Consider the following 26916-nt stretch of genomic DNA (forward strand, 5'->3'; position numbering starts at 1 on the left):
CTGGTTCCTGATTCCTGCTGGGGACCTGAGGGAGCCTCTGCAATCCCATCCATGGGGCACAATCTCCTCTCCAGAGCTTGACTCAGTGCAGACTTTGCCAGGGAATCTGTGCTGGCAGCCCGAGTATGTCCTGACCCCCCATGCTCCCCCCAGAATATTTGGGACGAGTTCCCCCTTCCCAGGCACGCACAGGATGGGGGGGTAGTTGTTTTCCTGCTGTTCCTGTTCCTGCTCAGCCCTGGGTGGCTCCTGGGGGTGGGCGGGAGGTGTTTTCTGAGGGTGCCGGGCTGGGTTGGGGGCAGAGCCCCAGCGGTGGGTGGGGGATGCGGGTCCCCCCCATGGTGGGGGTTGGTGTTGCTGGGTCAGGCCCCGCCGGCTCCATTGTCAGCCCAGTGCCGGCGGGGGGGACACAGTGGGTTTGGGGCCCCTCCAGGATGTGGAGCCCGGGAGCTGCCAAGTGTGGAGGGCGGAGCGGGGCTATGCCAGAGCTGGGGGACCCCCGGCAGCCTGGAGGGGGGAGCACGGAGAGGGAGGAGCCCCGAGACCCCCGGGAGCCTGAAACGGGGGGCATGGAGAAGGGGAAGCCTGGACAGTGGGGACCCCTGGGATCCCCGGGACAATGAAGTGGAAAACCTGGAGAGAGGGAATATCCGGGAATGTGGCACCCTGAAGGCGAGAGTCAGAGCAGAAGGGACCCTTGAGACCCAACACTCCCAAGTATCCCTAAGTGGGACCCCAAGCATCCCAGACAGGGGAGACTCTCTGAACCCCAGAGGGGAGAGACCAGAGAGGGGGAATTTCTGGGAGAGATTTTTTGGGCTAATCTTCATATTTTAGAGTATATTTTAGCTGAATCCCAACTTTTTGCAGTTTGTGGGGACAAGGGTTTTCTTGCTATTTCTGAGGTTTTTTCCTGAATCACTGTGGTTTGGGTTTTTCTGGGCTGAATCTTGGTGTTTTGGAGGTTTTTATGGTCACAGGATGCCCGATGAGTTCTAGAGATGGACTTGGGCAGGAGGAACCCCCAAGCCAACGCGCTCAGCCCTTGTTTCCCCCCATCAGGATTTGTCCTTCCCAAAGCTTGGGTGGATGGAGGAGGAGGCTGCGAGGAAGAGGAAGATGCCTTGGGCCCCCCAGGCAGGTGAGGAGGCAGTCAGTGGCCCTTTGGGCGGGTGTTGTGCTGGCTCTGTCAGCCGAGCATGGCCCCGGCTGCAGGACAACCCCGCTGGCGCCGCCGTCCTGCCGGGGCCGGAGTTGGGGGGATGTCCTTGGCCTTCCCTGTGGGCCGGAGGCAAATCCCCTCCCTGTCCTTCTTGCTTCCTGCCCCAGGCCCCGAGCTGAGGACGGAGAGCCCGGAGGACAAATCCCCCCTTGAGACCCTGGTGGGAGAGGCCGTTTTGAAGGGCTCCAGGGCGCAGGAAGGCAGCGGGGAGGAAAAGGGCCGGAGATCCCCCCGCAGGAGGGGCTCCAAAGCCAGTCCCCTTTCCCAGGGGCAGGTTCTTCCAACAGAACCTTTCTGGAGGTGTGTGGAGATTCCTGCCATGGCTGGGGACCCCCCAAGGTCACTCCTGGAGGTTGAGAGCAGAGATCTCCCCACCAGCGTTGGTCTGGGGGAGTTCCATCCACCTCTAATTAAGAATTATTGCTTTTGTTTCAGCTTTAGTAGAATTGCATCAATAATTACTTTAGTGTAGAGCACTGTCCTATCTTATCCTGTACTCCTGGTAGTTTTAGTGTTTCTATTGTGCAGTATATAATTCTGATGAAAATCTGTGGCCTGATCATTTGTAACCCTAAATAATTCATTTCTATCAAGAGATCTGATTTGCCATCATTAAAACCTGGGGTACTAAAGTGGTTCAGTCACACCTCTGTAATTCCTCTAAACTGAAAGTGTTGGCATGATCCAATGGTGAGATTGGATCTAGCAGCCCCCAGCACCCCACAGGAAGTTGGGAGCTCAGGGGAGCCACCCCCCTTTCCCAGTCCCCCTGTGCCCCAAGATCCCCATGTGTAGCAGGGGTCCTTGTATAACAAGGAATGAAAGACGCTCCTCGTGCGGTGGTGTGGTCAAAGAGAACTTTATTCAAAATTCCCACTCTTAAATCCCTGTATACCATGTGACTTCTTCAGCCAATAGAGTTATATGTGACTGCGCATGTCCCCTCGGGCCCCTCGCCCTGGCACATCCCCTGTGCATCCAGACATGCCTCCCACACATCCCCTCTCTCGAATATTTAAAAGAAGTCACAAAAAACAGTGCAAAAAACAGTGCAAACAACCAGAACATTGTAAACTACCAAGTTTCGCAGCGACCCAGCGCATTGCTTCGCTTAGCTTCTTAACTCTAACATAAACCTTTTAAAACCTTATATTCCTATAGGGTAGTGCAACTTGGATAACTATTTTATTAACTTGGGGCCTTTAGCCCAACTGTGTGTAAACTATAACCTTTATTAATCTGAGGGGTTTTTTTATAACTGGGGATTTCAAACTTTATTCAAGAAACAGGGTAAGCATATCAAAACTCAATTCTTTCAAAGTGACCTTGTGGTGTAGGTAATGTGGTTTTGTGAGGTATTCTGTGTTTTTATGTTTTCCAGTCACACAATTCTCTTATTCATTCACTCAACTCACACACGACGGCCGTCATCATTCACGCACAAACATACACACACCAATATTTGCAGTTTGCTTGTCACCACATTGGTCATTAACATAAACTGAAACATAACATAATTGTTTTTAAACTCCTGAGTTATCTGGTTCCTGCAGCTGTGATTGTGTATCCAAATAGGGCTTTACACACCTGGAGGGGATCCACTTCAGTTCTTTTCCTGTTGCCACACAAGCGTAACCTCTCCCCCAAGTCATAAGATCTAAAGGTCCTGTCCACTGTCCCGAAATCAAATCTTTTACCATGACTAGCGGCCTGGGAGAGGCAAACGCCTGAGATTTGTGCTGCTTCTCATATCTGCTTCTTTCAGTACTGTCACAATTTAAAAAATTGATAACATATGTGGCTTTCCACAAACGTTCTTGCGGACTACATAGCTTCTCCCCCCCTCTTTGTTTTATTAGCATCTCTTTCAGTGTGCGGTGTGCCCTTTCTACAATTGCTTGTCCCGTAGGTGAGTGTGGAATTCCTGTAATATGTGAAATTCCCCATTGTGATAGGAAGTTCCTTACCTTTTCAGAGACGTATGCTGGTCCATTATCACTTTTAATTTGTTTTGGAGTGCCAAGGGTAGCAAAACAGTTTAGCCAGTGTCTTATTACATCCTTGGCTTTCTCACCTGTGTGTGCTGTAGCAGTGATGTACTGTGAATGTGTGTCTACAGTTACATGTACGTATTTCAAGGGGCCAAATTCTGGGATGTGTGTAATATCTGATTACCATATTTCATTGGATACTAACCCTCTGGGGTTAACACCTTCCTGAGATGGCATAGGGGTGATTTTTTGACAGTCTGGACAAGACAATATGATATCTCGGGCCTGATTGATAGTAATTTTGAATTGTCTCTTTAGAGAGCGTGCATTCTGGTGAAAAAATGAATGGGACAATTTTGCTTGCTCAAGGGTCCTCGGTACTGTGTTGAACATTGCTGCTTTGTCAGCTTCCCGGTTCCCTTCAGCTATTGGTCCTGGCATGTCAGTGTGAGACCTGATGTGCATTATATAGAAATCAAACCTTCTGTGATTGACAAGGAACCAAATAGAACGCATTTCAAACAACAAATGAGGGTTAGAAACATCCCGAAGAAATGAACATTCTAGACGTGAAACTAACCCTGCAGCATAACAAGAATCAGTGACAATATTAACAGGTTGTTCAGAAAACTTTTCCAAGGCGATACGAATAGCAGCCAGTTCCAGAACCTGCACAGAGCATTGGTTCATGGTCTGTACTTTTTCTTCCCATTGTCCTGTATCAGGATTCACCCAAGTCACTGCAGCTTTCTGTGATCGTCCAGATGCATCTGTAAAAACTGTGAGGCCTTTTACTGGCTCACTTCTGCATCTAGTCGTGGTTCTTAAAGGCAAATTACCGATTTCTGCCCAAAGTTTGTGCTTAGGGAGATTAACTGAAATGTTACCATCAAAACCTGCTAAGGCAGCTTGGAACTCGGCGTCCTCAGCCAGCATCCAAGCTAAATTGTCCTTCGTGGCTGGAATGTAGATGACCGCTGGATCCCTTCCATCCAGTTCCTGTAATCGAGCTCTGCCTTTAATAACAAGCTTAGCAAACATTTCATTAATTGTCCATACAGTTTTATGTGGAGTGTGGGGCAGAAATAGCCATTCTAGAACCAGCAGTGGGTCCTTTTCAGTCTGGTCCCACTGAAACAAGACTGCAAATGGCTGGTACCTGCTGGGAACTAAGGCCAGGCAGATTTGCAGTTCAGGATCTCTCCTTCTGCTCTGCCTAGATTCTATTGCCTTGGCACAAATGTCCAACGCCTGTTTTGCCTCTGCTGTCAGAGACCTGTTAGACGTCAGATCAGAGTCCCCCTTTAGTAACACAAAGAGAGGGTGTAGCTCCTCTGTGGTTAAGCCTAGAATAGGCCTTAACCAATTAATAGCTCCCAGGAGTTTTTGCAACTCATTTAAGGTTAAAGTGTCCTTTACCTCGAGCTGCAGTGGCTGTGGGGAAATCTGTTGCTGCGTGATCCTCCATCCAAGATAGGTCCAGGGCTGCGATCGCTGGATTTTCTCTGCTGCAACCTGCAAGCCTGCTTCTTGGACAGCATCAGTCAAGGCAGTAACAACAATTTGCAGTTCATTTTCTGTGGCCACGCTTATTAAAACATCATCCATGTATTGATATATTATTGCAGAGGGGAAACACTTTCTAATGGGTTGAATAGCATTTGCAACTACTGTTTGGCATATGGTTGGACTGTTCTTCATCCCTTGAGGGAGAACAACCCAGTGATACCTTTGCATAGGCTGTGAGTTGTTTAATGCTGGAATGGAAAATGCAAACCTTGGGGCATCCTCGGGGTGCAGGAATATGGTAAAAAAGCAATCCTTTAAATCAATTATTGTCAGAGGTCAGTTCGCTGGGAGCATAGCAGGTGAGGGTAATCCTGGTTGCAATGCCCCCATAGACTCAATGACTGCGTTTACTGCTCTGAGATCCTGAATCATCCTCCATTTGCCAGATTTTTTGGGAATGCAAAATACAGGAGTGTTCCAGGGACTATTTGTTGACACAATGTGTCGGTGGACAGAAATTGTGTGAACAATTTCAGTTGCATTTCTGAGACCTTCACCTTGGCATGGCTGGGTGCAGAGAGTGAAAAAATACTGCGCCACTAATATGGCTGCAGGCCTTGTGCCAAGGTGAAGGAGGAGTTGTTCTGGCAGGAAAACAAGTTTTATGGACACCTGCTGATATCCAATTAGTACTGTACACCACAGTATGTTTTCCTTCTGTATCCAATGTAACCTGGGGAAGAATCACATGTCTGTGTGTCACAGGCAGCATATAAGCTGTCTGTCCTCTAATAAAGCGGACATTTTTGCCAATCATATTGATTTGTGTGCATTTCTGTCTGACCCCCTCCGCCGTTATCTGGCGCCCGAACAGGGAGTCCTACTTCGTCGAGTTCTGCAGGGACGTAAGGCAGGAGGAGTTGAGGGAAGCGGTCATGGGAGGTGATGCTGTCCCCGGCATCACGGAACAAAGCCATGCGCATGGTACAGAGGAATCTCACCCTGGCCCGGTGAGTCGACCGAGGGAGAGAGCATGGGGCCCGCGGCATCCAAAGGGGATGAGGCCGCGGAAACGCTCCTCCGATATATAATCTCTCTAGGAGAGCCCGTTTCTGATGAAACCGCCCCTAAGGGGTTGATGGCATGGGTGAGAGCGAGGACTCTACTTCCCGCTGCTCGAACCGCCTTTCAGGTGTCCACAAGGGACGCTATAAAGGAATTGTTTTGGGACGAGATCTCTCCGGGGTCAGGAGCCCCTAGAAAGTATACTGTGCTTTGGCGTCTGGCAGTTGGGTCGCTACAAGAGTTAAGTTCTGAGCGACGAGAACTCATAAAGGTTCGAACAGCTCTGTCGGGAGATGGCGGGACTGCAGCAAGTCCCCGCCCCGGTCGGTCCGCTGTAGGGGAGATCCCCGTGCTCGCGGCTGCGAAGTTGCGAATGCTAGGACCCTTAACAGCAGCGGGATCACCTCCCTTTAGCACCGTGCATGTAGCGGCAGGACGTGTAGGGGCTGCAGGAACATCACTAGCGGCGGAGAATGAAGCTGGAGCCGTGCCCGCGGCACCGCTCTCTCCTGCGGCTGCGCGGTCAGCACTGTCGCTCCTCACTGTGCCTGCTGCTGCGCATGTGTCAACTGGACCGACACTGCTGGGAGCCTCCGCATCCCTAGATGGTGCTGCACCGCTGGCGCCTGAAGCCACCACGAAACCCGGAAGAAAGCCACTGAATCGCTGCCATGGCAACGGACACTGTTTTCGGGAAAAAAAAAAAACCACAAAAAAAACCCCAAAAAAACCAAAAACAAAACCAACACAAACAACCACACCGTTCCCAGGTATGGTACATATGAAAGAAAGTAGCAGCTATTGTGCCTTGCATTAGAAGATGGTATATTAGCACAACGAGCAACACCGAAAAAGTGCCACTTCTCGTTGACAGGAGAGGCAGGCTAGAGAACTGCCTTTCCGTATTTTTTGTTAACTCTCGTGTTAATTGTGTTGTGTGTCCAATGTTGTTGTGAGCTCACTGTATTGTTAATGGTACCGTGCTTGTGTGTGTGTGGAGAAGCGGCCATACGTTTGTTAGTAACTTAAAACCCAGAGGTGAGAGTCCGGGAGAATTTCCTCCTGTTAGAGTGTCTCGGGTACACATAACAGCATGAAAATTCCTCTTTAGGATTACTCAAACAGCTGCCAGAGTCCGGCGTGCGGGCGCTGGGGCCGCGCGCCAGGGCTGGGAGCTGCGCGCTGGGGCTGCCGCTGCGCCGGGCTCGGCCGTGGGGGAGGCGGCGCTGGCAGCCACGGCAAAAGGCAGCAGGGGCACCTCGGCGGCAAAGGCAACGCCGACAGCTACTTCTGCAGAGCCAGTCAGACTTCTGCGGGGATCCCCGGGAGCTGCACGGCGCGTGGAGAGGCCCGGGGAACAGCAGCTCGGCGGTGACTGGTTTGCGGGGGAGTTGCCCCGCAGAATCCAGGCATGTCGGTAATTGAGAACAGAAAGCAGAATCTCTCTCTTTAGTCCTTCTACTCACTTGTGGATAACTTAAAATTAAAAGATTGTGTTTTACTAAAAGTTAGCATGCAAGAAATTTTAAGAGTTTCCCAGAGAATGAATCTTTATATAAAAACTTTAGTGAATTGCCTTGTTTTTAGTTACATTTTACCCCTGTAAAGACCTTCTGCCCAAATTTCGTGTTCAGTCTTAGCAGGAGGAGACATAAGGTTCACACAATAGAGATCATTTGTTGCTTAGCAACTGGGTGGGACTCAAACCACCTCCAGCAGTTTCTCAGAACTAGGGAGAGAGTAGAACTTATACACCAAAAACTACAAATCTGCAAATAAGATAAATGGAAAGCTAGCAGGCTGAGGATTTCCTTAATTCTTAGGTAAAACATCTCTCTATCTTCCTGTTATAAACTGAGAAGTTATTGTGACAGTGGAAATCACATCTTTAGAATTGTATTTAAAAAGGTTTACTCAGCTGATTTTAACATTTGGATGTTTAGTTTACATTCCTGTCTGATATTATTTCTTTTCCTTGGTCAAGCTTAGTGAATTCATTATTTTTTCCTTTTTTTTTTCTTCTGTGTTTATGACAGAGTTGCAACTTTGAGTTGCATTTCATGTGCTGTTTAAGCAATTGTTAATATTCTATTTATAACATAGCAGCAAGTACATTTTTTTTCAGATTTTAATATATATCTTCTGTCGTGGATTCGTACAGTATGTACAGAGCAGTTTGGTCAAACGAAACGTATTATATGTTTTTAAATGTTTTATAACTGCTGATATAGCATACAGCCTAATTGCTTTTCTAAAAACACTACTCAGGCACACACTATGCTGTGAAGTTTGACTTATCTCTCTTGGCACTGATGTTATGTCAACAGTTATACTACATGAATTTCAGATTATTTTTAAAATAACCTAACAAGATGCAAAATGCATGTGTTTACTTTATACTGATAAAAGAGCAGATTGCTAAATTACACTTTTCCGAAACTATTGATGCGTGAATTAGAACTTTTTATGCCCATTTGATTTATAAAGCAGAAATGTCTGGAGACCACATGATAATCTGTCAGGAAATCAGTAGAGATTGCAATAAAGCTGAGTTACTAGAGTCAGGTTGAATTTAGTAAAATTTTTCTAGTTTGCCTCCCAATAAAACGATCTCAAAGCTAGATTTAGTTAGCTTTACATTCGGGAAATTAATTAAAACCTGTGAGTGATTTAGGATTTTAATATAACGGGTGTGGTTTTTACCTGTTCTGTGCTGTTGTTCCACAATCATGGAGTTACATGTTCTTAGAACTAGTTATTTGTCTTCCTTTGTGCTGCTTATGTTGTGAATTTTGTTCTCTTACCAAAATTTCATAGATAAAAGAACTAAAAATACGAGCAGATGATGTAGATCACATCTAAGGAACCGGTTGCAAGCTGGAATCTGGCCTTCTATATCCTTCTGAACTGCACATGTAGCTTAAGGCTGAGTATTAAACAGAATGATCAAACAGTATTTTTTCACTGTCATAGACTTAAATGCGAACTTTTTCAAAAGATGAGCTTGACAATGACTATAATAACTTGATGGCACAATTAAGTGTGACAGATTCAGGCAGGGGAAGTGCATCTGTCAGTGCATCTACTGCTGAATCTTCTATGGGACTTGCTCATAATATGACCTCAACACGGACATCTGCAATAAAACACATCCAATTTGGAAACCGTGGGCAGCTTTTGCCACTACAAAAAATACCAACACGTTGTGATGGAGGTTTCTTTCTCAGTGACTTAGCAAATAAGAACTGCTCTCTAGTAAGCAGCTATGAGTTTCAGACACTGGCTGGACATGGAGCAGAATCAACTGTTACAGAATGTCTCCTCAGGTCTGGGGAGAGTAATTTGAAAACTATGTAAGAAACAGATTATGGACAAATATCTGCAGAAGACATAACAACAGAGACAGAATTTTTCCTCACAGGAGACAACATATTGATGTCACCCTTTAGCTGTTGCTGTCAGTGCAAGTTACAGCCAATCTGCAGCACCAGTAGAGATGTCTGAAAAAGAGATAATCTGTATGGAAACAAGCACAGATAGTTTGGCAGAGGTTATGCCAGAGGTGCTTTCATTCGTATCTCACAAAGAATATGAATCCAAGGAGGAAGACTTGTCTTCACTGAATCATTATGAATTCAAACACATGGTGATGCAGAAATAATTAACCAATTGTCCAGTAATGCAATCAACTTAGAAAAAAAAAATATATTGGAAATTAAACATGGACAGATTGAAAGTTTTCCTGACAATCCAGAAGCCAAAGTCCAAAGTGTAACTGAAGACAGCAGTGGAAAGGATTTTAAAGACATTAGTGTATCTCAGAATCCAAAGAAACCTACTAATATTGTAGCTTGTGAAGTTCAATGTGAGTTTAATACAAATCTGTGCCTGATGCATGAAGAAGTGGACAAAGATGAACTGCAGGAAGCCAGCACTGAGGTAGAACATACTCAGGAATCAAAAGCACTCCTGCATTCTGGCAGCCAACTTGAACCAAACAGCCTTTGCCAAGGAAAAAAAAGTGAGAAAACAGAAATAGGTATACCACTGAATGGACACAAACATTCATCTGTTTGGAAAGCAGCTCCACTGCAGACTGCTTGTCACTGGTATCTAGGAAAGAGGAGGATTCTCTCCCCACAACTCATCCAGAGCTGCCAAAAGATCACACTCTGCGAAAAACACCTTTTGTCTCCGTGTTGCCTGTGCAAACTGTGGAGCAGAGGAATGTCTGTTTAGATGTGAATTTAGAAGATGATTTCTTGACTGAGATAGGGCAGACGTGTCACTAAAGGGAAAGGAAGACAATGGAAAACTATAGAACTTTTAGCATCCTGAGGCCTAAGGGTTGTCGCTGTATACAACGATCTGTTTCTGTGCTGCTCATGTCACATCAGTGATGTTTGTGAAGATCAGGCAGACTGGTGAGGTTTGGGAACTCTACATCAGACATTAACTATTTTGCAGTGCTTGTATTTGTCTGTGTTTCATCTCAGTAGTGTTACAGTGGGTAGCAAGATTTATTTGGAATCAGCATATGACAGAAACCTTTTGGCTTACGAGTCTTCCCAAGATTATATGTGATTGTGCAATAACAATTTTTGGGGTAAAATTCTATATCATATCCAAACTAGAAAAACTTTGAAAGGGTGAATTGCTTGTCCAGTTTGAAAACTACTACCAAGTTGCCAGACAATGCTATGTATTTGGTATAGGGGTCAGTGATTTAAGAATTTGTAACACACTTTTGCAAGACAGAAACAGGGAGAGAACAGGTGGCAGCCCCCTCAGTTCCCTTGCAAAAGTTGTTTCATATGTTAAGTTTTTTTTTTTTGTACACAGGTGTTTGTAGCTGCCTGCATGATGAATGAAACCTTGGAAAGAAAGAACAAGGTTGATGCTGTTTTCTGCAGGTAACAATGGTAACATCAGGAGTTGTTGTGGCTAACAGTTTCCTCAATATTGTTAGAACACAGTTTTTGGAGCACAATTCTTTTTGGTATTATATGCATAGTTTTTCTTAGTCATATACACCTTTTTAGTATATTTTTTTAAGCACATGAAATTAAGGATTTAAGAGAGTGTACGAACTTTAAAGTAAGTATTACAGGAGCACAATTTGTCAGCATTATGAGCACATTTTAGTGTTGTTAAGGCACAGTATTTTTAGTTTTGTTGGAGTACAACTTTTTAGTATGTTGAAGTATATAATTATAGAAGGTTAAGATCTTAGATTATTCACTGGGTATTGGTGGAGGAAAGTTTACCTGTTTGGTGGAGAAGCTTTAACACCATAAGGTACTAGAGAATTAGTATGGTTTCGTAACTCATGAGACACAGTGAAATGAGATTCAAAAGTATGCGTGTGTGAAGTGTGTTTGAATGATGGTGGCCACCGTGTGAAAGGGAATGAATGAAAATGTATGCATGTATATGTGTGAATATTCACTTACACAAACACTTTTGGATAAACAAATACACCGATACCTTTCCATAAAATGGCAAGAAATCCTGAACAAACTCTCCGGGCTGCAATAGAATGGTATGCAAAGAGTGCAATAGAAACAGAAGATCCAGTGTTAATATATGATTATGTCATTGTGTTATTCAAGGGCCAAGGTGTGAAAAAGAATAACGGAAGACATATGGCCCAGAGTTTAATGGAGTTCCATTTCCAAGGATGTTCTGGACGGAGTGGAAGTTTTAAGAGTAAACCCTACATTTAAAGAAGCACTTTTAGGCACACTTTGAGAGCACACATCTTAGGGTCAATAGGTTGTTAAGTTTATTAATGACAGTAGTGTTATTGTATGTTTGGATTTATTGAGATGTTATGGATACAATAAGGAATGTTACAGAAATGCAATTTAAATTGTTCAAACTTCAACGGGGGATTTGTCGGTGGACAGAAATTGTGTGAACAATTTCAGTTGCATTTCTGAGACCTTCACCTTGGCATGGCTGGGTGCAGAGAGTAAAAAAATACTGCGCCACTAATATGGCTGCAGGCCTTGTGCCAAGGTGAAGGAGGAGTTGTTCTGGCAGGAAAACAAGTTTTATGGACACCTGCTGATATCCAATTAGTACTGTACACCACAGTATGTTTTCCTTCTGTATCCAATGTAACCTGGGGAAGAATCACATGTCTGTGTGTCACAGGCAGCATATAAGCTGTCTGTCCTCTAATAAAGCGGACATTTTTGCCAATCATATTGATTTGTGTGCATTTCTGTCTGACCCCCTCCGCCGTTACAATGTGTCCTGCTTCTAATTGTTCCTCTACAAGCATTTTTAAATGTTCAAGCCTTTCTTTTTTCATGGGCCACTGGTCTACCCAGACCGGCTGGTCACTTTTCCAGACTAGCTTAATCGGTGCTTGGGAAGGCTGACCAATGGCCCCTATTGAAAAGCCTGGCTGCTTGCAGGAGGTATTTGCATGACTGTGCCAAACTGTGAAAGTATATCACGTCCCCACAGAGAGCAAGGGATTGGAGCTATGAATGGAGCTACCTTTGCTAATTGTCCCTCTGGCCCCAAGACAGTGAGTACTTGAGCACTCTGTCTGGGTCTTTGTGTATCTCCCACCCCTTGAATGGTTGCAGCTGGGCAAACAGTGGGCCAGTCAAGTGGCCATTCCTTTATGATGGAGACATAAAGGACATATGGCACCCGAATCCAAAAGGCCTGTAAATTGGTGTCCATTAACTTGGCACGTCATGAGCGGCTGTGTGGCTGTGATGGCTGTTGCCCAGTAAACTTGTGGTTGTCCCGTGCTGCCAAAGGCCCTTGAACCCCGCTCCCTCCCCCCCTCCCCTGCAGGCGACGCACTCTAGAAGGGGATTAACTGAGCAAGCTTCTGTCCTTTCGGGATGAAGCAGGGGGGTGAAGGGGTCCAAGCCATTATTAGAATCTCACTATGAGAATCTGAGTCTATTACACCTGGCAGCACAAACAAACCCATTCTAGTGGTGGAGGACCTTCCAATCAGCAGTGCATGTACCCCTGGATTAAGGGGACCCCAACACCCGGTCGGGATTAGCACCACCTCAGTGGAAGTTATGAGGATTGTGTCCCTGTTGGATAAGTCCAGCCCAGCGCTGGCTGCGGTGGAGGGGCACAGATTGCTGGCTGGGGTATAGGGGTACAGAGCGCTGGCTGAGTTGGGGGGGCACAAATCGCCAGCCTGTTCCCTTGTGTCGCATGCGATTGCTGTACCGGGGCGTGCGACAGCGCCCCTCGCCTCCAGTTTTTTGGCATCCTCCTTGTTTTGGGTTGCTTTCGATGAACCAATGCTAGAGGTTTCTGAGGGCAGTCCCTTTGGAAATGGTCGGGGGCCCCACAAATGAAGCAACCTTCTCTGGGTCTGGCCCCCTGCTGTGTCCTTAACTGAGTACTCAGTGCTACTGCTAGCAAATCTGATTGACGTGTTAAAGAACCTACCTCCCGGCAGGCACGAACTAATTCTGAGATACTGCAAGTTTCCCTCTTAGGAAGGCTTTGCAGAACTCTTTTACAATCTACATTAGCATTTTCGAAAGCCAGTCTTCTGCTAAGGATTTCTCTGGCTTCCTCATTTTCAATCTGCCTATCCAGAGCAGATTGCAGCCGATCTAGGAATTTTGTATAAGGTTCTGTTGGGCCCTGTACTATTTTTGTAAATGACAAGTTTGCGTCTCTGTCTGATGTGGGTAATTTCCTTATTGCCCGCATGGCATGTTTTGCAATGACTTCGTATACCTCTCTATTGTACCCGGTTTGAGCATCTATGGAACGACAGTTCCCATCCCCTGTGAGTTGGTGTGCTGATACCCCTGCTTGCGGGTCATTAGCATAGGCGGAACAGATTTCTCTTAAATCGTTCAGCCATACATTGTACTGTGTGTTAGAAAGGCTTATTTGTAACAGGGTTCTCCAGTCATGAGGCATGAAGATATATGTGGAACTTAGTGATTCTAAAAATGCAAGCGTGTTAGGGGATGATACACCAGTTTCTCTTATTAACTGTCTCAGTTCTTTGGTTAGTTCATGTGGTAATGGTTGGAATCTGCGGCTTTGACGTGGGCCGATAATTACTGGACATGCTTGTAAGTCTCCAGCCCGCAATGCCTCTTCTCTACATAAAGCCCATCTATCAATTGTACCCTCTCGGTATGTCGCTTCATCCCTTGCCAGCGGAGCTATCCCCAAATCCGCCTCCTCCTCCCCCCATTCCTCCCATTCCCCCCCCCCTGCAGCTCCGGCGAAAGCGGCTGCCTGTGGGTGGGCGGTGGTGGTGGTTGGGGAAGACGGCGCAGGGGTGGGGAAGGACGGGTCGGTGTCCGTACCGCGTGGCGGGCGAGATGGTGGTGCCCGCCCCTGGGCACGTACTCGGCATTCATGCGCGGGATGGGTTGGCAAGTAAGCTGGGCTAGCCCCCCCACCCCCGTCACGGGACCCCCTGCTGCTGTCCCACAGACTGGAACCTCGCATCTGGGGCCCCGCTCCCTCCCGCCGGTCCGTGTCCCTCGGGCTCCCTGTTCCCTTCCCCGGAGTTGAATTGTGAACGGCTCCACCCCCTCCCCCCGCCGCGGTTTGTGTGTTTGAACTGCGGCGCGTAAAAGTGGGGCTGCTGGTTGCAGCATGAGTGGGGGTGTATGTGTCCGTCGTTCTTTGGTGGGATCTGCTTAATGCAGTCATTATAGCTTGCCAGGCTGGATAAGCGTTGTTTGCTTGGGGATCCCCTCCCTGAGCCTTGAGTTTGATAAGATTGCCTATTTTGTCCCATATGTGAGTGTTGAGGGCTTCAACTAGAGGCAGTTCTGGTACGGCTGCTTTAATGAGCCGCACCAACTCTGATAGTTCAGCCCTTGTAACCTGAACATAGTAAGGATTCAGCAGAGCAGCCAGTGCTTCTGTGTCCCGTGATAGTTCGGTAGGGAAAAAGTTCCCCATGTTACCTTTTGAGACTCGGCGCTGCTGGGGTGCGCTGCTGAAGAGGGTCTGTCGGTTTGTTGATTTGTGTTGGCTCACTGTCGGCTGGGCTGTGGCGTCCCATCGGCAGCGGCTGATGTCCCGGTGCAGGCGGCAAGCGGCAAGCGGCGGCGGCAGGCACGGGGCAGCTGTAGCGACGGGCGCGGGGGCTGGCTGTAGAGGCGGTGACCTGGGGTTGTGGCGATCGGCGTGCGCGGGCTGCAAAGCGGCGAATGAAGCGGCGGCGCTGGCGGCGGCCTCTCAGTCACGTGGCGACGGCTCAGCGTGGTCCCGGCTCCGTCTCCGGTGAGCGCGGCGTTCGCAGCGGTGGCAGCGGCGGCTCCGGGAGCTCCCGCGGTTCGCTGGGCGGCGCGGGGGTCGGAGTGCGCTGTATGGGAAGGCGCGGCTCGGCGCCTCGGTAAAGCCCGCGCGGTCTGAACACAGCGCAAGGGCTTTTTGCTGGCAGTGCTTTTTAAGCACGCCGCAGGGTCAGTCAGCAGCAACGAGCAGGCGGGGAGCCGCGGCCAGTTTCTGCTGGACAGAAAACTGGAACGGGGGCTCCGCGGGGGTCAGCGGTGGCTGGGGTTGCTAAGACGCGGCAGCGGCAAACCGCTTCTTGCACGTGGTCCACACAGTCGGTAGCGAAGGGTCGCTTTACCAGATGACCGACACTTAGGGGACAAACAGGCCTTTCCCTGACGATCTTAAGGTGCTCCGCGGCTCGTTCTCCAAGCTGCAGGCACGCTTTCATCCAGGGATCAGTCTTAGACGTGCGGGGTGTGTTCCAGACAGACTCACTGCTTTTGATGTTGCGTTGACCCTCTCCGCTCTCTCCGGTGGCTGCTTTGACCCCTCAGTTTCTTCTTCAACTTCTTTCTTCTCTTCTTCCGTGCACTATCTTACTATTTTTGAGCTCGCTAAACTAACTGTCCGTCTCTTAGACGCCACTAAGAGCATGGGGTTTATTGACGTCAAGGTTTTTTGTGGTCAAGACCCCCGTTTCCGAAAATTGAAACGATCCCGGGGTCACCAGCTGATCTCCTGATCCAGGATAGATATCTCACTTAATATAAGCTAAAAATATCCCTGTCGGATCGCCATTTGTAGCAGGGGTCCTTGTATAACAAGGAATGAAAGACGCTTCTCGTGCGGTGGTGTGGTCAAAGAGAACTTTATTCAAAATTCCCACTCTTAAATCCCTGTATACCATGTGACTTCTTCAGCCAATAGAGTTATATGTGACTGTGCATGTCCCCTCGGGCCCCTCGCCCTGGCACATCCCCTGTGCATCCAGACATGCCTCCCACACCCATGGGACCGTCAGACCCACCAGACCACCTCCCCTTTTCCACCCTTCTCCCTGTTCCTTCCACTTTTTCATGGTCCACTCCATCCCCAGCCCAACCAGGATCACTCTGAGGTCTCAATCCCTACTTTTTACCCCGCTCTCCCACCCCTTCCACATCATCCCCCACTCCCCAGCCCCCTCATGCTCAGTTTGGGGGTCCCACCCTCCCCTTTCCCCACTCTTCTGACCTCTCCCACCCATTTCCCATCATCCCCCAAACCTCAGTGCCCCTCCCCCTCCACTTTTGGGGGGTCCCACTCCCCTCCCACTCAGTTTGGGGTCCCACCACCCCTTTATCCCCTCTGACCCCCCTTTTCCCACCAACTGCCCCCTTCCCACCCCCCACTCACCAGAGAGCTCCTCTCCCGCAGCCGGGGGGGCTCCCAGCACCACCAGTGCCCAGAGAAGTCCCCCAGAAAAGGGGTTGGGGGGGTCCTGGGTGGGCTCTGAGTGTGTTTGGGGGTCCTTGGGGAGCTGTGGGGAGGTTTTGGGGAAGTTCCCATCACCTTTTGGTGTGAGTTGGGTGCTTTATTGAGGGGCAGGTGCCCTCTCAAAGCCCCTCCAGAGCGGGTTGACACAGGGGGGACACAGGGGGGTCCCCATTCCCGATCCATCCTGGGCCTGTTCTGCCCCCCCCAAACTCGGCTCCACCTCACAGAGACCCTCCAAGCCCGTCCCCCACTGCCCCCAATAACCGGGACTGGGGAGAACGGGAAGCTTTACTGGGATCACTGGGAGCAGCCGGGTGGAGGCAGAGTGACAGCAGGGGAGGGGGGACACACGACCCCCCAAAATCCTCGCAGGGACGGGGGGGGTCCAGGCTGGGCCCGAGGCTCTGGGGAGGGGCTGCAGCCGCCACCGGCTCAGGAGCTCTGTGGGGAGAGAAAAGGGGGTGACACTGGGGTGGGGGGACAGGGGGGACACCGGGATACACCGAGACCCAGACTGGATCCAGCGGGATCATATGTACTGGGATCATACTGGGATCAGACTAGGATCATACTGGGAGCAAGTGGTTCTACACTTGTGGCAACTGGGAGCTACTGAGATCTCAGTGGGAGCAATTGGGAGCAACTGGGACCATGCTGGGCACAACTGGGATCCCATTGGGAGCAACTGGGCCCACAGTGAGAGCGGCTGGGGTCATACTGGGAGTGACTGGGAGCGTTCTGAGGGCAGCTGGGACCATGTTGGCGCAACTGGGGTATACTGGGAATAAGCAGGATCACGCTGGAGGTGACTGGGATCATACTGGGAGCGACTAGGACCCCACTGGGGGTGACTGGGAGTTGCTGGGAGCAACTGGGATCATGCTGGAAGCTACTGGGAGCAACTGGGAGTGAGTGGAACCACACTGGGGGCAAGTGGGATATACTGGGAGAGACCAAGAGTGACTGGGATCATACTGGGACTGACTGGGAGCAGGCTGAGGTCAACTGGGATATACTGGGAGAGACTGGCCATGACAGGGATCCTACTGGGAGGGACTGGAACTACAGTGGGGTGACTGGGAGCAAGTGGGACCCTGCTGGGGGCAAATGGCTTTATCCTGGGAGTGCCAGGGAATGTCTGGGTTCATCCTGGGTGTGACTGACACCACACAGGGTGTCCCTGGGATCATACTGGAGTCATACTGGGAGAGACTGGGAGGGACTGGAACTACAATGGGGTGGCTGGGAGTAACTGGGACCATGCAGGGGGTAACTTGGATCCTACTAGGAGAGACTGGGATCATACTGGGACTGACTGGGAGAATGCTGGAGGCAACTGGGATATCCAGGGAGTGGCTGGGAGTGACTGAGATCATTCTGGGAGTGACTGGAACCATAGTAGGGGTGAAGGGGAGCAACTGGAACCATGCTGGGGGCAACTGGGATCAGAGTGGGAGCAGTTGGGCCCCTACTGGGGTCCTACTGGGGTCCTACTGGGAGTGACTGCAATAATACTGGGAGTGTGTGAGAGGGACTGCAGCCGACTGGGGATGAGTGGGATCAAACTGGCTTTCTACTGGACGTGTCTGGAAGTCACTGGGATCATACTGGGGGTGACTGGACTCATACTGGGATCATACTGGGAGCAACTGGGACCATGCGGAGGGCAAATAGCATCCTCCAGGGAGTGACTGGGAGTGACTGGGGCCAGACTGGACTCAGACGGGGAGTCCCTGAGAGTGAAAGGAACCATCCTGGGGGTGGCTGGGAGCAACTGGGACCACCTTGGAGGCAACTGGGATTCAGCACCATACTGGAATCATAGCGGGAGCTATTCTCGTGGGGATGGGGAGGGGGTCCAGGCAGGGCCTGAGGCCCCAGGGAGGGGTTGTGGCCGCCGCCGGCTCAGGAGCTCTGTGGGGAGAGAAAAGGGGGTGACACCGGGGTGGGGGGTCCCTGGGGGGGCACAGACGCTCTGGGGGGACACACGACCCCCTGGGACCCCCCTCACCTTCTGGCACAGGTAGAAGCCGAGCTCCCAGCGCCAGGGAGACGAAGCCCAAGAGGAAGCCCCGACCCCTCCTCCGGAGCAATTCCTCAGGCTGATGGAGCCCGGCAGGGCCGGGGCCGCCGGCGGTGTCCGATCCCGGCAGGAAGCGGGGAGGGCCCGGCGGGGTCTGATAGAAATAAATCAAGGCAGAGCTCTCTCTTTCTTTTCCCCCCTGGGCAGTGACCATCAAGAGCTGTCCCTGCTTCACGGCAGAAGCTGCACACACTTCAACAAAGTCTGTGGAAGAATCTGCTCTGTCAAAGTTGGCCCTGGGCTTTTATGCTTCTCCAGTGATGGATCAGCAGTCACATATTCCCAGGCCAGTGAGCAGCTGACCTGTCAAACTCTGCTTCCAAAAGCAGGATGTGTGTTGGAAGGCTGGGGAACCAGGCTGGGTTTGGCCCAATTCAACACTAAACCAACCCCTTGGCACCAGCAGTAACTCCCCACAGAGAGCTGGCAGTGCTTGCATTCTCTGACGAGATTCTTTTCCAGGTAGAACATCCTGCTACAAGGGGTCTGTTACCACCCACCCCAGAAAGGGGGGGGTAACCCAGGTTCTTATTAATAAATCCCTTGGGGTGGATTAGAGTGAAACGACACTGAATAATCGGTGTTTGAAAACATATATGTAGGGTTTATTTTAGAACAATGTTGTTTCAAAGGTAAACAGGTATGTTGCCATTTTGGGTGTTATCATCTCTATCTCTCATCTACAGCAACATGGCATAGAGAGAACCTTTAGGGAAAATGCATAAGGGAAAGGCAGGATAAGGGTAAGGGAGAGTAAGAGAACGCAGAGACGAGAGTGGAAAGATGTCTGTAGTCACTGCCCACGGGGTCCAGAGATGGAACTTGGCAGCTGCAGCTCCAATGTCTGTCAGTTGAAGTGGTGGCCTTGATCCATTGGGGTGGGGGAGGGAAGCCCCCACACTCCAAGAAGTTACGAGTTATTATATCCATGGACAGTGTTCTGGGCCGTGCCTCGAGCCCCCAACATCTCCTGGGCCTGCGCAGAGTTCCCGTGAGGGGCCTGGGAAAAGGGTTTTTCCTGCCTTTCAAGATTGGTCGAGGGGGGATGGGCTTTGATGGGCCATCAGAGGTCTAATGCAAAAGTCCTGCAGCTGTATTATATGCCACCCTTTAGCACAGTAGTTTACACAGACCCAATCTTATTACCCCATTTGATATCAAACTTTCTAAATTCCATTAGCACTTCTTTTCAAGGTAGAATTGTAGAAAAACACCTCTATTGAACAACATCACACCTTAGGCCTGGACAACAAGATCCCACAAGAGACAAAGCAACCTTCAAGCCCAGAACTTTGGAGGCGCTCCAAGGACTGTACGTGCTGTGAAGAGAAAGATGAGGAAGAAGGGGTCCCAAAGCCCCCAAACCCAATTCCCCAAGGGCCGTGTCGGGGGCAGAACTGGGCAGAACTGGGGGGTGGAGAGTTCTGGCATTGGACAGACCATCCTATAAAACTGTAGAACCATTGCCTGGGAGGGCACGCGTCGTGTGTGTTCCCCTGGGCCTGTGGGCCTGATTAAAGGACCTTTTGAGCTGATCTTACACACTGAATTGGCCTGGAGTTTTCTCTCTTGAGCTTACAGGATTAACTAACTAGGTGGCTTTTGCTAAATGCACATCCCAAGGTTTGAAGGTCCCGTTGCCCATTGCTTTCCAGGTGGTTTGGAACAGTCCACTCTACCATTCCACTTTCCCAGAGGCTGGGGCAGGACAGGGAATATGATCCATCCACTCCATGCTGAGCTCTCTGGTCCAGGTGTGCACAAGGTTGTTTTTGAAAAGAGTCCTGCTGTCCAACTCCAGTGTTTCTGGAGGGCCGTGTCTCCAGGACTTGCTTTTCCAGGCCCAGGATGGTGTTCTGGGCAGTGGTGGGAGGCACAGGGTGTGTCTCCTGCCCTCCAGGGGTTGTGTCCACCATTGTCAGCATGTAGAGCTTGCCTTGGTGGGTTTGGGGAGTGTGCTGGGATCAATCTGCCAGCCCTGCCCACATCTCTATCTCAGCCATCATCCCCCACCCCACAGGGGCTTTACCCTCTTGGCCTGTTTGAGGGCAGCACACGTTTCCCAGTTCTGGAGAACCTGGCAGTTGGTGTCCATGGTTAAATGCAGCCCTGGATCACAAGCCCAGCTGGATGTTGCACCTCTTCCCTGAGGACCTGAGGTGTCCTGGGCCCAGGGAGCCAGGAATAATTCCCCCTTGTGTTGCCAGTCCAGCTCTGCCTGAGACACTTTCATCTGGTCAGTCCCATCCCCCTGTCCATTGTTGGATGTCACTCAGGAGCCCAGCTCTTGGCTCCCTGTGCATCTCCAGGATGGACTTTCACAGCCAACCTCTCTGCCCGGGTGGCAGGAGGGCCTGCCCTGATAGGCCTAAAATCCCATCAGACAATGCCAACAGTGCCAGCTCTCCTGCAAGCTGTCTGTGAGATCTGAGAGTTACTGGTGGCACCATGGGAATGGTTTTGGTGTTGGATGATGCTCAAACCAGCCTGGTTCACCCAACTCCAAACACACATCCTGCTTTTGAAAGTTGGATGGGACAGAGAAGCTGGTAACTGGCCTGTCCATTTGTGAGGAGCAGTCAATCCCTTCCTACTAGAGCCTGTCCCATCCAAGCTGGTGTTTCAGAACTATGTCCTTGGCAAGGTCTGTGAAACGGCCCTGCTTCTGAGGAATAGAGACAAGGTAAGTGCTGGGATGTGGCACTTTAACACTGTGCTAGAAGAAGAGGAGAGTGGTGTAACCCCCATGGTTTACAGCAGAGCAAGTATCAGCTGTGGCCCATCCAGATTCACCACCTTGGATTTGCAAGATGGTGGGAATTTTCCCGTGCTGAGGATTCTCCCCTGATTTTGGCCGTGCCTTGGTGGTATCTGACATCCAGAGCAATGGGCTCTTGAGGGTTTCCACCTTCACTTGAACCAAGTGTGATTGTTTTGCAATTGCCCACAAAAGCTGAGAAGGAAGAAGCTGAAAAATGTCAGCAATTGTGTTGCACTGTAAAGAGGAAAACTGAGACCTTTTGAATTTCAGTCAAGGAAACAGTTTCTCAAATGACTCTTGTGCCAAGAGCAAGCTGGTGGGAATAGACAGCAGGGAGTCCAAATCACCTGGTTTAGAGGTTGTGAGATGGGATTTGGTGCTCAGGGGTTGATACCCGTGTGGTAGCAAGTGCCTGTTTGCTGTCCCTGTGCCTGTGTTCCCCTGAGGGCAGAAACTGGCAGCAGGGTGGCTGCAGGAATGCCCAGCAGTCTGGCTTGCCTGCACTGGCAGCTGCCTGGCCACAATCACCAGGCAGCAAGAGCCCCTGGAGAGCTGAGACTGGCTTTTAATAATGAAACCACACTGTCAGTCGGTGCTGCTCATGTTTCTCCAGGCAGAAAATAACCTTTCAAGCCCAGAGTTGACAGGCCCAGCCTGCAGGGCCGTCTGGCTTTCCCTCACTCTGGCAAACTGACTGCTCCCATCTTCTGCACCAGCCTTTCCTGGCAGTGTCTTGTGCTTCTCCCTTGCTTCTTTACAGCCCATTTCAATTCTCTTTGCCATCTCATTGTGTCAGGGCTTGTCTCTTTGTCTTGCTGTGTTCCTCCTTTTCTCTTCAGTTTCCCAGGAAGGCCAAGTGTCTGGTCTCCTCTGCTGGTGTGCCCATGGGACTGTCTCCCCACAGCTGGACTTCCCCACTCCACCTCAGTCTGTTAGAAGGGAATTTCTTCCTTCCCCCAGGACAATGTGCTGGTTTGCCTTCAGGTAGCACATTCTCCCTCTGGAACAGGGCTGCGTGGCTGTGTGCAGGCAGAAGCAGGCAGATTCTCTGGGCTTGTTGAAATGAGGATGACTTGGTTCAGGTGTTCTATCTCCATACTGCTGGTGCCTGACCTTCCTTCCCAGCAGGCACTGCCCTACTGCCTCTGGCCGAGCCGCTTTGCCCAGGCAGAGGGATCCAAGTTCACCCTTGTGTAGCCTGTGCCCTTAACCTTCTCTGGTGCTGTTGTCTTCTTACTTTTCACCCCTGAGGGGAGCAAGGTGAGTTTGGAGGAACGTTCTCTCTAAAGCCAGGGCGTTTGTTGCACACTGGTTATAGCCCAGCCCGTGCTGTGAGGTCGGCTCTGGGCTGGGGGCAGGCAGCCTGGAGCTGGTCACACCTTGGACAGGAGGGGATGATGGCTTTCATGGTGTTGATTTTCTAGTGCTTTGTCATATTGAATGTTGTAGAGCATTGTGTCTTGTTTCCTCACCTTTGTTCCCTTCTGCCATGGGCTTCACTTCCCTTGCTCCCCTGGACCTCCCTTTCTTCACACCTGCCCCCAGGAATCTTTGCTTGTCAGCAACAAGGGATTGGGAGAGGCAGGAGCCCCGTGGGGTGCCTTCAGGAGCCCCTGGGCTGTGACTGAGTGGGGCTCCTTAGAGTCACCCGAATGAATTTGATGCAGAATTGCCTGGGATCTGAGTGGGTCACCTGAGCACACCTGACAAATCTCACTGTAAATACTGTCACCTGGGGACAAATCTCTACAAACCCACCCAGAAATAAGGTGCTTAAGGTGGTGTCCAGGACATCCTCACACTGTACCCACGGAGCTGTTGGCATTTGATAAATGTACTGATCTGTGGAATTACTTATCCAGCTAAAAGCTGGACACTTTCTTCTGTTACCTGTGGTTTGCTCTGCTCCTTGTAATTCCATCAGCAAGGGAGCTGAGCAAAGACTCCTCTTTGCTTTGTTCCAGATGAAGATACCCACACCAGACTTCTTGGAAAAGCTAAGGACTTCAACATCGGGCTGGACAAGTACTCTTTGGAACTTGTCAAGCCACAGAACCACGGTCATCCACAACAGAAGTAACATCACAGCCCGATTCCAGTGGAAGGCTTTTGCTACTGAGGCAGAGGAGTATCAGCAGAAGATCAGGTTGGTCTGAAAGATGCAGTGACATGCACTGCCCAAGGGTAAAACTAACCTATGGCCTCAGGGGGTGCTTGTGCTTTTGAGTGCTTTAGGGTGTTAGGAACAAGTAGGTGTTCCTGCAGAGTTTGCAGGGCAGTCACAGCTCGCAGTAAGAAGCGACAAAGTTGTTCAGTTCTCAGCTCCGGAGAGGGGCAGTTTGCCCAGAGACAGGGGGACCAACCAGCAGCATGGGAGGATCGTGTGGCCCTGTCCTCCCTTTTGAAGTGCTGTGGCCTCCACCTTGAACAATGTCAGTGACCTCCAGAGCCACTGTGGCAATGGATTTGCCATATGCAGGATGGAAGAAGTCCTGTCAGAGATGGACTAGTGAAGAAAAAGAAGAAAACAGTTCAAATGTTATAGAAACAGAAGTTTTTAATGTGGTTTAAACATGTTTCAAAATGGCTTTTTGTATTTTCTGCAAGGTCATTGCTTCTTTTTCCCGACACCCCCTGTGAGAGACTTGTCTCCCATACAAGGTGTCCTGGGAAGGTGTCCTGAGGTGTTTCTCACTGGTCCTTGTTAACCCCTTCCTGTTGGCTGTTGACCCCTTACCTGATTGGTTTTTTCTGTGTGCCCCTGAACTTGTGATTGGTTTCCCTTTGACCCTCCTAAAAGCCTTATTTATAAACCCCTTCCCCACAATAAACTTCCTCTTTTGTCCCTCCCTCCCTGGTGGTCTGTGAGCTCCTTATGGGGTCGCGGGCCACGTGCTGGGGGGCAGGGGGGAAGGGCATTCACCTCCAGGTGATGGGCAGGCACCCAAGAGCCTGGAGGTCTCCCCCGTCCCACTAATCCGTCGTAAATGGTGCCCTCGTGGTGAGGCAACGATTGTCTGAACTCTTCTGTGAAGATATAAGCAGCCCTAGGGCACAGACGGGGCGAGTCTGTGTTCCGACGACGGACCGGCGTCTAAGCAGCAAGGTATTAGCGAACTACGTCACCACGGGACAGCAGTCTGTTTTGAATACCTCAGCCTTCCTGACGACATTCAGGTAGGAGCAGGCGCCGGCATGTTCCCTTAAAAAAAAAAAACAACAAAAAACCAAACAAAAATGGGGGCTTCCCTCTCTAAGACTGAAAAAGAGAACTATAAGCATTTGAAAAATTTATTGAGTTGTAATGGCAAATTGACTAACAAAACAGCTTTAAAATGCCTTTCCAAAGTTATGGTTAAAAATGACTTTCAACTTCCTTTCTGTCTGACGACTAAAGATTGGGATTTATTAGGCAGGCAGATATGGATGGCTGCAAATTCCAACGATAAAGCAGCAGTACATGCCAGCATAGCTTGGACTCACGTCTTAGCAATACTTGAAATGCAACAAAAAAATCCCAAGCCCCTAGGGGAGAACACCGCAGCTTCCCTCCTGGATCTAGGAGAGGGGGGGCGACCGAAGTCGCCGTGGGAAACAGGGGAGGGGGGATACGGAGACCCCGTCCAGCAGCCGCGGGCAGGGGTCCCCCTTCAGCCCCCCATCGTGGTCGGCGCTTGGCGGTGCCGCGCCCCCGGTCCCTGATCTGGCTGCTGGTTTTGGTGCTGCCCCGCCCCAGCCCCCTACACGGGTCGGACCCGGGGCGGCAACCCCCATCCCGGGCTTCAGCACCGAGGCGGCCCCTGCCCCGTCCCGGGCTCCTCCGTCGCGGCTGCCGGTGGGGCGAGGAGAGGAGGAGCCGCCCGCAGCCAACACCGGCGGGACCCCTCTCCGCCTCCCACCCCCTCTCCCTCCGAGAGCAGGCGATCCCATCTCGCCGTTCCCGAGCCCAGACTCTCTTCAACCCACTAGCAGCAGCTCCAAGCACACCCCCAGTGACACAAAACTTTATTCCACCGCCCCTGACACGGAATAGCTGCCACAGGCACTCTTCGGGGCAGAGCTGTGCCGAGAAAAATCCAGCAGGCGTTTGTGTGGCTTCAGCCCCAGCCCCTCCTGCCCGGCAGCTCTCAGCGGGAGATCACCAACTGCAGCTTCCCCAGGCAGCTTCACAGCCGCAGCCCTCGGCCGCCATCCCGCATGGCCAAACAAAGGAGGCGGGGAATTCCCAGCTTCCAACCACACCGGACCGACAGCGAGAGCTCCTGCCTTCCCTAGGGATGCCGAGCGGGACAGGATGACGTCATCGGGACCCCCTCCCTGCCCGGGGACGGGACAACCTCTGCCCTGCAGCTCCAGCTCCCCCCGCTTCTTCCTACATCGTGCCGCGACAGGCAAGGACACCCACAGCCTCAGAACACCTTCACCACCGAGCATCACAGACTCACTCCCCTAACGGACAGGATTTCCCCCGCCTCTCACAGCGTGGATCTAGCTGTGACTGACTCAGCAGCACCAGGCTCACCAAACAGTTTTCCAGCTACAAACCATTCACAATCCTTAACAACATTTAACAAGTTTTCTCCCAATAATCCATTTTCAAATATGTCAAATAATTTTAACAATTCTGCTTCTCCTTTTAACCCTTTTCTTTCTTCCACAGGAACCAACCATACCAATAATTGTAATGATATAAATAACGTTCCTAGTCATGTTAATGGTTTAAATTTATTGCAGGCATATCCAGTGTTTTATAATCCAGGTGCACCCCCGGTATGGGACCCCTTAGCCATACCCCTTCTCAAGGATGCAAAAAAGGCAGTAACAACTTATGGTTTAAATTCAGCATATGCAATGGGAATTTTGTCGTCTTTATTCTCAGCCTTTGTACTAACTCCAAATGATTTAAAAGATATAATGAGATCCTTGCTAAATAAGGTGCAAATAACATTGTTTTTAGATGAATGGAAAGCTTTAATTAGAAAGGATGCTCATGAAACTAGTACCACTACACGTAGACCTATAGAAACTACCATACAAATGCTTTTTGGTGAGGGTCCATATGCTGCAAATGCAGATCAGGCCAAAATTCCAAAACAAGACTTAATTGCTACCAGAAATATGGCATTACAGGCACTACAATCAGTAGCTGATGCCTCTCAAACAACTCCACCTTTCAATAATGTAACTCAAAAGCCTGATGAATCTTTTATTGACTTTGCAGAACGATTAAAAGAATCTATAGAAAAACAAATCAATGTGAAAGAAGCACAAAATGCCCTATTCCTGAAGCTAGCTATCTCCAATTCAAATGCACAGTGTCAGCAGATACTCAGAAAACTTCATGACCCTACCCCCATGGATATGGTAAAGGCTTGTAAAGATATTATCCCTAATGACAAATTAGCAGATAGCCTGGTCCACGCTCAGGTGTCAATGTCTAACCAATTAGCTGAAGCTAATATACAATTAGGCAACCAAATTGCAGAAGCACCTCAGCAGATGGCAGAAAAAATGACCCAAGCCTTAGCAGCAGCCCTAGACCCCTCCAAAATAATAT

General features: G+C 50.0%; 2 long non-coding RNA genes across 2 annotated transcripts in view; both read left to right on the top strand.

Annotated features, from left to right (window-relative positions):
- LOC135406184 (uncharacterized) overlaps window positions 1-26916 on the top strand; it is a 135089-nt gene that overhangs the window by 1587 nt on the left and 106586 nt on the right. The gene's annotated exons all lie outside the window — the stretch shown is intronic.
- LOC135406186 (uncharacterized) lies at window positions 703-1668 on the top strand. The gene is made up of 2 exons (XR_010426204.1): window positions 703-1141; window positions 1330-1668. It is a non-coding gene; the product is annotated as an uncharacterized LOC135406186 (long non-coding RNA).

Source organism: Pseudopipra pipra, chromosome W (genome assembly GCF_036250125.1).
Source record: "Pseudopipra pipra isolate bDixPip1 chromosome W, bDixPip1.hap1, whole genome shotgun sequence".
NCBI lineage: Eukaryota > Metazoa > Chordata > Aves > Passeriformes > Pipridae > Pseudopipra > Pseudopipra pipra.